The 12,567-nt window shown below is 37.7% G+C and overlaps 1 long non-coding RNA gene across 1 annotated transcript; it reads right to left on the reverse strand.

The window, feature by feature from the left end:
- Positions 1-4,589: 4,589 nt before the first annotated feature.
- LOC130455472 (uncharacterized) lies at positions 4,590-10,069 on the reverse strand. Its single transcript, XR_008913454.1, has 2 exons — positions 9,652-10,069; positions 4,590-5,057 (listed from the first exon to the last, which is right to left on the reverse strand). It is a non-coding gene; the product is annotated as an uncharacterized LOC130455472 (long non-coding RNA).
- Positions 10,070-12,567: the final 2,498 nt, after the last annotated feature.

Raw genomic sequence — 12,567 nt, forward strand, 5'->3', positions numbered from 1 at the left:
ATATGTAGCATTAACACTTTATATACATACTATAGTTTATATATATCAGATAGAATGTCGTGCATATATCTATGTATGCATTATATATCTGTGTACATGTATATATAGATAGGTACATATATTTTATATCTGGTGTTACATGTCAAATGTGTTATATATTTATATTGTAAATTATATCATATATGTAATAATGCCTGTGATATATCATATATCAAATATAAAAATAAGCTTTATATGTATATGTTGATAGTATAATATATTATTTGATAGGTATCTGATATTATTTATGTATCAGAATAAACACAAGGTAATTCAGAAGGAAAGATACTAGCAATTGGAGGTAGATCTCACATAGGAGTTGAGACCCCAGTTGAGTCTTGAAGGCAATAAGGGATTCTAGAAGGTAGAGATAAGCAAGGAGTACATTCCAAGCATGGGGACAGTCCTGGGAAATAGTCTTATGTTAGCCCAAAAGAAGAACCATAGAGGACAAAAAAGGGAAAAATATTTTACTAGAGATAGAGAAGTGATGGAGAGAGAACAAAAGAAAGGGAAAGAAAGAAGGAAGGAAACCAAGAAAGGAAAGAGGGAGGAACAAACAAATGAAGGAATAAATGAATGAACTGCCTTTTGAAAATCCCAAACGGGATGTCCCATAGACATCTCAAACTTAACATATCTAAAACAGAATATATTATCTCCTTCCTACTGCTCCACTCTCCTCTCTTCCCAACTTCCCTATTGTTTCTGAGAGTACCACAATTCTCCTAATAACCCAGGCTCACAATCTGTGTCATCCTTAACTCTTCCCTTGTACTCACTCTACTTATCTGATCTATTTCCAAGACTTGTTTCTAATACCGCAATTACCCTCCTATCTCCTTTTCTCACCCTGGTTCAGGACATCATCCAGTCATACCTAAGCTAATACAACAGCTTACTAGTTAATCATCTTGATTCAAATCTCTCCCAATTCCAATACATCCTACACTCAGTTGCCAAAGTGATTTTCCTAAAGCACTCTTGTCATGTCACCCTCCCTATTCGATAAACCCAGTGGCTCCCTATTATCTCAAGGATCAACTATAAAGTCTTTTGTTTGGCACTTAAAGTCCTTCCCAACCTGACTCTTTCCTACTGTTCTAATTTTATGATATTTATTCCCTTCCATATTCTCTAACATGCTGCAACAATGACCTACTTGCTCTTATTTGAACATCAACACCCTTCTGTATATAATTATTTGCATATTGCCTCCCCCATTAGAATTGAGATGAGAGGCAATGGTTTTGCTTTTTTTTTAGTACCAACTGCTCAAAATTGCCTCAGTTACCTAATAAACATTAGGTGTCTGCTATGTGCCAATATCAGAACATAGTAGACACTAAATAACACTCGTTGACTGAGCAGAAAAAAATAAATTGGGAAACAGATTGGGAAAATGTTTAAAATACCAAACAAAGGAGTTTATTTTTTATCCTAGAGGTAAATTCTTATTAAACACTTGCTGTGTGCCAATTACCGGGTGCTAAGACAGAGAGGAGAGAGAGGCACATGATTAACTTTCCATCTTGCCTTTGAGGATTCAAACTTCCTGATTGTCCTGTGGGTAACTGGGAGCCACTGGAGTTTATTGTAAAAGGAAGTGACATCTTTACCTTCTGTCTTGGAGTCAATACCATGTATTGGCTCCAAGGCAGAAGAGTGGTAAGAGTAGGCAATGGGGGTGAAGGGACTTGCCCAGGGTCACAGGAAGTGACATCTTAAGAAAAATCACTTTGAGATCTGCAAATTCAGAGGCATCTCCACCCCAAATGTTCACACAGGCTATTCCTGCCTGACGTATGATAGAGCTTTCTGAGCCCATATTGGTCTGATCAGTCACAGCTAAGCACATTGTACATTGACCCCCCAACATAGCGATATCATTTTGGTCCTTCTCAAGTAGGAAGAACAACAGCCAGCCTTCATAACTTCAAATAATCCTCTTGTAACTCAATGGTGACATTTTATTTGTCTTTACATGCATTAATCATCTCTCCTTCCCCCTTCCCCATTAAGGAATAAAAAGAATTCATAATAAATATATATAGTCTATCAAAACATTTAAAATGTTTCATTCTGCATTTTAAGTACCAGTTATTTTCAAACTCAAACTCCTTCACATTAGTATTGACCGGACCCAAGCTCCATCCTGTTCTTTTATTTAAAAAACACATGTATGCCCACATATGCATACACGCACGTATAACTCTAGACATAAAAGTCAACAGTGCGTGTGTGAATAATGAATAAAATCAGTTTCTGCTAGTGATCTCACAGACATTGGGAGATGTTCCCAAGTCCAATACAATCCTTTCAAAACATGATAAACTTTCTTTGACCAAAAGTTTAACTAACACACTTTTGAATGGATGTGCTTGCACAAACACACACACACACACATTCCAAAAGCGTGGCTAGCTTGTGTAAATTTAGCCTAGCATCTCTTTAAGTGATTTTAATTTAAGAAGATAGTTCATGTTTAAATGTATTCCCAATGCCATCAGTCCATCAGATGTAGAGTCGATATGAAAGGAAAATGAATGTGATATTGAAATTATTAGAATCTGAACGTCTCCCTGGATCCAAATTGCTAACAATGCACGATTTTGACTATGTTTATGTAAATATATCTATATTGAACACTGGTCTTCGTGAGGGCATCCAAACTATGTTAAAGGGCAAGAAAGTGATTTATGGGACTGAAAAGGCATTTGATTCCGTGATCCCAGTTGGGTGGAAACAATTGGACGGTGCTTATGCTTAAGTACTTCATTTCTAAATACAAGCATTATATTTATAAAGCATCATCTCCCTTTAGAAGATGCAACCCCTCGGGTTTACCACAGCTGTCAGCAAGACCAGCCACGACAGATAAATCAGTAACTGTGGTAGCAAAGGCCAGAGGGAAGATGGCAGGGATGGTCAAACCATTTTAATTGTCTTTATGTAACTGAATTATGTATCAAGAGAAGATATTTTGGGGGAAGAATAACTGAACAAATTGTGGTATGTGAATGTAATAGGATAGCATTGTGCCTTGAGAAATGATGAATTAAAAATTCGGAGGGAATTTCAATGAACTTGACAATTCAGAACACCTTTGTAAGAGAGTGAAAACAATGAGGTAAATGGACTGAAATAACCTAAAAGAAAACAAGGGAAAAGTCCAGAATTCTTATGACCCATCAGAAGTCCAACGTTCGATAAAGAGACTGACTCCACAGGAAAAAAGTTCAACAGAGCTCCTTCTTTTCATGGATATGTGATGGGTCATAGGTGTGGAATAAAACATCCTTGATCAGAAACTGTCAGGATTTTGTTTAGTTTAAATATACTTTTTACAGGAGAGGATCCTAGTGGGAATTAGGAAATTATAGTGATGCAAAAAGTGATAAAATAAATAAATCATATATATATTCATTGCAGGTAAGGGAAGGTATTAATTTGGTGAGACAGACACTGAGTCAGAATTCTGTCACCCTTGACCCCAAAATGACAAGTGTCAGTTCACAATGCATTTTACAGATATTGTGTTGAAGCAATCTCAGACACTAGGGAAAAACAGAACCCAGTTAGTGTTTTTCTTATACGATGTGAACCTGGAATCTTGTTCATCATTTTTATTTTATTCACTGATATATTGAATATTTTGCTGAGAGAGAAATTCCCTGATTCCAAAAAGATAGCATCAATTCAGTAAACCAAAGGAAGGATGCAGACATTCTTTCCAGTTCAGTGCTGCAGTCAGGCAGGAAGCATATATCAGGAGATGAAGGGGAGCCCGTTCTTTCCTGCAGGACCACTCAGTCCCATCTGGATCTGATTTAACTATGGATTTCTGTTGCTTCTTTTTTTTCCACTAAAATTTTCCTGCATGTTTCCATTGTGTCACATATTTCATAACTGTAGCTTAAATATCTGGTTTCTTAAAAGGTTTGTGTGCCAGCAAATCTGTTTTGTTTTAGATAAGGCTCCAAAGCTTCTAAGACAGTAATATGGGACAAGCACCTGGGGACTCCTCACATTCTGGTCCACACTTTGTAGAAAGAAAACTTGGGATTACTTTTTCCAGAGCATGAAAGATTTTTTGATTTGGGGTTGGGTTGGGGGGGGGGGATGGGGGTTGTTGTTTTCTTTTTGTAGTTGTTTTTTTTCTTCTGACAGGATTGGAAGGGAGAGGGTGAAACAATATGCAAATATACCAAATGCAGTGAATTCCACCCCACCCCACCCCCTCCAAGAGTGTTTTTGCAAATGTTATTGAAGGAATTTCCACTGGCATTCCTTTATAATTATGACCCGAGGCCAATGGAGCATCCTCCCAGGGAAAGGGCTCTTGCTTTGGGCTCTCATAGAGCCTAGACTCATCTACCCCCAAAAAGGAAATTCAGGCTTTTCCTACAGTTAGTGGCTTATTCTATTCCCACCCCAAAATAAAAATCCAGGGAAAATCTCCAAAGCAAACTTAAAGAATGCTTTCTATCTATAAACTCCTTAAAATGACAGAGTACCTTCTTGAAAAAGTACTTACTGCACAAAGTGGATAACACATAAGGACAGCCATTTATTTCCTTCTCCACATTAGAAATACTTGGAATACCAAAAACACATAAAGTCACATGAACAAATTCTCAAAACATGAAAAAAATAACTTTCAGGATTTAAAGACAGTTTGTTGCGTCAACATGGAATCTAGAAGCCCCCAGACTTAGCCTAGAAAGACTGAGTGATTCCCAGGGTTACTTAGCTCGGAGGGGAAAGCCTCAGGCTTGAGCCTGTTCCGGTGAGAATCCACCACTCCCTCCAGATGGGGGCTAAGCCCAAGCCGAAGTCCAGTGACTCTTCCAGTCTCCAGAAGCCTCTCCCAGTACATCACAACCTCCTAATGAGGATCGAACTCGGGACCTTCAGCTTGAAGCTGCAGATGCGCTGCTTGGATCTCTTCTAGATTCCATGTTGACAGTTTCCATGAAGCATTTAGTGTCTCCTATGAAATCAATCAATCATGGTTGCTATAGAGATACAAGGAAGGGAGTTGTCAGCCATTGGTACAAGGATGCAGGATGAATACAGCTTTCCCAGTCTTTCCAATGGAAATTTGATTATGGCATCTAGAGGTGTAGGATGGCCTTTAACTTCCCCCCATCAGATTAATTAGTGACTCTAAGGCCCTGGCTTGGACCTTAGGCTATCTCCCTGGGAACAATTCTCTAGTGACTGCTACTAGCTAGACTCGTGTTTGTTGTCTATCCATCCTATAGACTAACCCAACTTCTGGCCTTTGGCAGTTGTACAGACAAGAATCATTTGTTCATTATCTGCCCACACACAACCCTCCCACCTTATCAATTTCCCCAACACTGTCAAGATTATGATCATCCTCCCCATGCTGCAGAATCATGACATCAGTGTCTCCGATTCTTCCCTCACACTCATTTCACATACCTAATCTGTGGTCAGAGCCTATCACTGAAAGCCTGCACTATTGCAGTTGTTGTCTGGTGGGTCTCCCTGGCTCAAGTGGCTCCTGATTTAACTTATCTTCCATTCTGCTGCCAAAGTAATTTTCCTAAAGCTTTGGTTAACTTTGACCAAGTGAAACTTCTTGTTCAATAAATCCCAGGAAAAGGAAGGAAGAAAGAGAGGGAAGGAAGGAAGGAAGGAAGGAAGGAAGGAAGGAAGGAAGGAAGGAAGGAAGGAAGGAAGGAAGGAAGGAAGGAAGGAAGGAAGGAAGGAAGGAAGGAAGGAAGGAAGGAAGGAAGGAAGGAAGGAAGGAAGGAAGGAAGGAAGGAAGGAAGGAAGGAAGGAAGGAAGGAAGGAAGGAAGGAAGGAAGGAAGGAAGGAAGGGAGGAAGGGAGGAAGGGAGGGAGGGAGGGAGGAAGGGAGGGAGGGAGGGAGGGAGGAAGGAAGGAAGGAAGGAAGGAAGGAAGGAAGGAAGGACAGAAGGAAGGATGGAAGAAAGGAGGGAGGGAGGGAGGGAGGGAGGGAGGGAGGGAGGAAGGACAGAAGGAAGGATGGAAGAAAGGAGGGAGGGAGGGAAGGAGGGAGGGAGGGAGGGAGGGAGGAAGGACAGAAGGAAGGATGGAAGAAAGGAGGGAGGGAGGGAGGGAGGGAGGGAGGGAGGAAGGGAAGGAGGAAGGAAGGAAGGGAGGGAGGGAGGGAGGGAGGGAGGGAGGGAGGAAGGAAGAGAGGAAAGAAGGAAGGAAGGCAGGCAGGAAGGAAGGCAGGCAGGAAGGAAGGCAGGAAGGAAGGCAGGCAGGAAGGAAGGAAGGAAGGAAGGAAGGAAGGAAGGAAGGAAGGAAGGAAGGAAGGAAGGAAGGAAGGAAGGAAGGAAGGAAGGAAGGAAGGAAGGAACCATTTATTAAGCTTCATACTATGTGTCAGGCACTATGTTAAGAAATATATGGGGGCAGTTAAGTGGATCAGTAGATTGAGAGCCAGGTCTAGCGTTCAAATCTTAATTCAGATATTTCCCAGCTGTATGACCCTGGGCAAGTCACTTAATACCAATTACCTAATTAGTGTTCTTCTCCCTTGGAACTGATATTTCATATGGACAGAAGGTAAAGATTTTTTTTAAAAGGATGAATTCAAATCCTAAACACTGCAGGAGGTCCTTCTTGGGTCCCCACCCTCACTTCAGGTGTTTTCCTCTGATATTTTCTTTCAACTACTTAGAATGTATTTTATATGTCCATAATTGTATGTTGTTTCTTTTCATAGAATGTGAGTTTTGTGAGGGCAAGGACTATATTTTTGTCTTTCTTCATATCTCTAGTGGTTAGCACTGTCCTTGGCATACAGTAAGTGCTTAATAAATGCTTATTAACTAGCTCCTGATAAGGAGGTCAGGCAGATACTTTCCTATTGACAATTCTTTTCCTATAGGATTAGTTGCTCCCATCTGGATTTGATTTAACTAAGGATTCCTGTTGTTGGGGTTTTTTTCATTGAAATTTTCCCAGGTTTCCACTGTAACACATATTTCATAACCACAGCATAAATATCTGGTTTCTTGAATGTCTGAGTGCCAGCAAATCTGTTTCGTTTTAGATAAGGCTTCGAAGATTATGCCGCTAATATTGAGCGCATACCTGAAGACTCCTCACACGGTCCCATATTTTGTTGTTGTTGTTTTTAATCTCAGTTATTAAACTTTGCAAGGGACTTAAAATTGTTTGGTTAGTCTGGGGCAGGAGGCATTAAACACATATGAATCCCCTAAGTGCAGTGAATGTATTCTTTTTCATGGCGTTTTCATAGATGTTATTGCAAGAATTTCCATGGCATCCCTTTGTAGTAGAGCCAGAAACTTTTGAAAGTAAAGGAGACTCTGATATCTGCTTTAGTCAGCTTTGCCAGTCAGTTTTGTATGTAGGAAAATACTAAATGAGTGATAAGTCCCTAACCAGGTTACCATCAGTGCCAGGGAAAGTGTTTAGGACTCACCACCCAGCATTACTTCTTTTAGGGGTTTCTAAATTGACTAGTAGACTGAATCTCAGTTGAAACATAAGTTCATTTAATACTAGTTAACATTTTTATAGTACTTCAAGATTCACAAAGTGCTTTGCACACGCTACCTCATTTGATCCTCACAACAACCCCGTTTGGAAAACATTATCACTATATCCAGTTTTACAGATGAGGAAACTGAGGCACAAAGGGTCTAAATGCTTGCCAATGATCTCACAGAAAGTGTATGGGGCAGAATTTAAACTCAGGTCTTCCCGATTCTAACTTATGCACTCTATTCATGACATTAACTAGCTGTCACTTCATTCATGTCTCAAAGTTTGAGACATAGATTTTTGAACATAGCTAATATGAGAAATTGTTTTTCTTGGATAAGCATATTTATTGTAATTCATTACATATAAATGAAAACCACGTTTATTATATTATTATCATATTATATATTATACATAAAAATTTAAACATCTAGGTTTCTAAAAATAAATATAGACTATAGACACAAAGTTTCAGATCATTTGGGATCCAGTAGTAGGTCTAATAATTCAATAATTTCAAAATAATCATGATTGTAATTAATATTTTGAGATATCTAAAACTATGTAATATAAAATATCTATTGGTGACAAAGCCATAAGTACTGCTAATGTGGTTTGTTATTTGAAAAGAATTTTCAAAAATTTGCACATAATAGAGCTCTGGAAATTATTGAATGAGAATAGAAAGGAGCTTCCCTAATCTCAGCAAATCATGCTGAACTCAAAGACAAGATGTCTGGAGACAACCTAACAATCATAAGACTCCCAGAAGAAACAAGACAGAAACTCTTAATGTCACAATGAAAGAAATAACAGAAGTGAATTGTCCAGAATTTCTAAACCTAAAAACCTTGCAAATAAAATGCAGCAAAGTAGAACTATTAGGCTCACCCTTTACAAACCATGATGCATTTAAACTTATATTCAGTAAAGGAGTTTTGAAGGGAAGATTAAGAGTACAGCCTAAATAACCTAATCCTAAAGAATGATTGGGTAAAAAAAAAAATTATAGAAATAAATAATTTCAATAAAGATGAGGACAACAATGAGATAAAATCCCAAAGTTGGGAATTAAGCCAGAGCTGTATTAGGGGAAATTTTATTTCTCTAAACATTTTCATCAATGAAAGAGCAAACCAATGAATGGCGGAGGGAGGGGGGGGACTAAAAAATCAACATATTAAAAACTAAAATAGAAACCTTGAAAATAAAAGAAGAAATTGACAAAAGCAAAATTTAAAGAAAACAAAACATTGAATAAGTTAAAACTAGAAGACAGAAAGTAAAATAGATAAGTCATTTGCAAACTTGATTTTTTTTTTTAAAGAACAAAATTCTCTTTCCTTTAGCAACCTTAACTAAGGGACTATATTAACATATATATAATATATTAACATATTAACATATATATGTTAACACATATATATATTAACATATATATAATCCTGAGTGAGTCACTTTTTATCTATATGTCTCCTTATATTATATGGTTTCCTTAACCATATAATGAGGATCATAATAGCTCTTATCTGCCAGAGCTGTTGTAAGGATCAAATGTGTTGGTAATATCAGGACAGTGCCTGACACAAAACAGATAAATTAAATTCTTTTTCTCTTCCCTTTCTCTTATTGATCAATTGATTAATTGCTCCTACTTAGAATATTTGCATTTTAAAAGCGGGAGCAGCAAATAACTCAACTACCTCCATAAATTTAATTTAAGAAACATTTAGAAAGTGTCTGATATGTGTAAAAGGCACTATGATTAGAATGTGGTCAATAAGTGCTTGTTAAGTCTTCCAGGTCACATGAATAATAAGGTGGTAGACTAGATATTTTCTTTGTTTCCCATGATCTCTCAAACATCTCCAAAACAGAAATTATGTGCCAAAGATAGAGCAATTCCTGCTTATTCTATGGTCTAAGATACTCAGAATCTAAAGAAGATTAAAAAGAAAAGAAAAATGAAACCCATAAAATAATGATCACTGACCCTCAGCTCACTAAGGACTCCTCTCTTAACCTCCCATACTACCAGCATCAAGGCTACATTTGCAGAGACAAAGACATGGCATAGGCTTACATCAAAACTCACCCCTATGTTCCAGTGCCCCTTGCTCTTTCCATTGCTGTAGAGACTCTGGATCTAGGCTGCAGAAGTTTTTCTTGGACCTCAACCACCAACTTTCAAACCTTCAGGAGCTATAGCCTTTTGGGGGTTGCAGCCTGGAAGAGCCAGTGCTGCAAAGCTCTGAACTGGCCATGCCCAGAAAAAAAAAAAAGACTTTGAACTGCTTGTTCAGGAGATGGAAAGGAACAGATCACTAGGATAGGACATAGGGTGGGGATGGGGAGGAGTAGTATATCACAAAATCTAAGGGAAAGAGCACAGAATCCAGCTGCCGTGAGTTCTGGCTACTCAAAAGTCAATTTGGGAAAAGATCTAGGATGGTGAACCATGAATTACCCAGTTTGGGAAGAGGCTAAACCACTCTGAGGCCCCCAGGAAAACCACACTCAGAAGGGAAGGAGTTTGGAAGTGAGTGATAAGGAAAATGGGGGTGGGGACTGAAAGTACCAAATATTTCAGGAAGAAGAAAATTCAAAGACCTTGAACACAAACAGATAAAATCAACAGGAAAAACAGTAACAACAGAAGAAAACATGGTCCCCATATCTAGAAAATGATTTCAGACATCTATGAATAACTATAAAATAAAGGAAAATGATTCAACATTTGATGAAACAGAGAACCCTGTGAGATTTGAGGAGAATATGGATTGTGTATAAGTGATCTAAAAGAGAAATAAGAATTATGAGAGCAGAATTTATGTCCTGCACAGCAAAAATAATGGGCACAATAAAGAAACTGAGATCTGCCATGGCAAGCCTCACTAAAGAACAAAAGAACAACAGTTTGAGAATGCAAATACAGAGGCACAACAGTCTAGAAAAAGAAAAGCCAAAAAACAATAACATTAAAAGAAAATGTCCCCATTCTGTAAACAAAGCATACTGAATTCAAAGACAAGTTATCCAGAGACAACCTAAAAGAATCATAGATCGCCCAGAAGAATACATGACAAATATATATATATATGTATATATCTATAAATGCCACAATGAAAGAAATAACAGAAAAGAACTGCCCAGAATTTCTAAACATGAAACATGAGATTTCAATTGAAACAATTCACAGATCACCTCCAGAAAAATATAGAATAAAAAATGGCTGAAAATTCCAAGACCCAAAGTGATTAAATATAACAATTCAATTCAGAAACAAGAAGTTCTACAAGCCATCAAGGAAAAAGATCTTCAAATACAAAGGAAAGGACATTCAAATAACACAAGACCATTCCATACCTCCTAGGAAACAATAAAGGAAGAAATGGAATAATGCTCTGAAAAACAACTCAAGATACAGTCCAGGATGATCTATTCTACAAATATGAGTTTAACCATACAGAAAAAAACATGGATATCCAGAAATAATGAGATTGAAATGTTTTTAGAAAGAAAACGAGATTTGAAAAGATTATTTGCCTAATGCCCCAAACAATAGAAATACAAGAGGAGTGAATAAATGGAGCACACAAAGGCATTAAAAGCAATAGACAACAGAAAGACTAAAAAAAAAACTTTTTTCAAAATATACACAAGGAGGCAGAGGTGAAGACAAAAATCTGATAGAGGTAACAGTAAAGAGGCAGATAGGGAGCATTATGAACAGAACCTAATGACATCCTGCATACAGGTAAATGCTTCTTTTGTGGGTCTACACTTCAACATGGGAAAATACATAAAGGGAATTGGCAGTAAAGTAGATGCCCATCAACTGGGGAAGGATGAAATAAATTATGATACATGAGTATAATGGAATATCATTGGGCTCTGAGAAATTATGTATGTAATGAATAACTAAAAACATGGGACAATCTTTATGAATTGATGCAGAGTGAAGTATGCAAAGCCAAATATATATGTATGTATATATATATATACAGTAACTATAACAATGTAAATAGAAAGAACAACATACAAAAAATCAAAAGTAGATAGTTATAAGATTATAAAGATAAAATAGAACTCAAATGAAGAGATTGTGAAAAAATCCCCCCAACCTACTCCTTCATGGAGATGGGAGTTATACAGGTATTAGATACCTTATTAGATGCACTTATTTTTATACATTTAATCAGTTGTACTGACTCTGCCCCCGTCTCCAAAAAATATTATTTGTCATATGGAATGACTTTATGGGAGGAAGAGGAGGAGGGCTATATGTTGATATAAGAAACAGAAAATATCAATAAAAACTTATTTTTAAAACTTTTTTAAAGAGCTTACTAATGGATGTAAATATTCAAATGTAACTATAATCTCAAGGTTGAAGATGTTCCCTTCAATGATGAAGATTGCAGTCCCTGCAAACCAGTCCATACTGAATGATTTATCCAGGTTCTTCCCACAGATGAGCCACTAAACAGTCAAGTGGCCATCTTCACTTTGAAGATATGTTGGAGTGTTCAGGCATTCCATTGGTTATCCCCCATTCTCACCACATAACTAGCCCATCTTCAGCTACTCTGATTCATTTTCTTAGTTGTTAGTTATGTGTTATATTGTGTTCGTGGCTACTCAATGACAGAGAAATGTAAAGGGATAGAGTTGATTAAAACAACTCTAAAATGATGCCACTTAGGTGCTCACCTATTCTTGTTGAAGGTTGCCAGGTATGAACAAATTATGAAAGTGTTAAAAGCTGTGACAGAGGCTGGCACTAAAGAAAAAGTGCCAGGCTGAAGAGTGTGTGAAATTGATCGCCTTGATGGGGGAAAGGCCCCAAGGGATTGGAATCTTGAGGAGGAGAAGACTCTGGCTGGTAGAAGAGTTGGTCTCTCTCAGTCTTGAGAAGCCAAAGGGAGACGGTGGGAAAAAAAAACACTTTCTCCTGCAGGTTACCCACTTTTCCTGCTGGTGACTGGAAATCCTTCCCCCCAACATTTCC

The sequence above is a fragment of the Monodelphis domestica genome, chromosome 7 (assembly GCF_027887165.1).
Source record: "Monodelphis domestica isolate mMonDom1 chromosome 7, mMonDom1.pri, whole genome shotgun sequence".
Lineage (NCBI taxonomy): Eukaryota > Metazoa > Chordata > Mammalia > Didelphimorphia > Didelphidae > Monodelphis > Monodelphis domestica.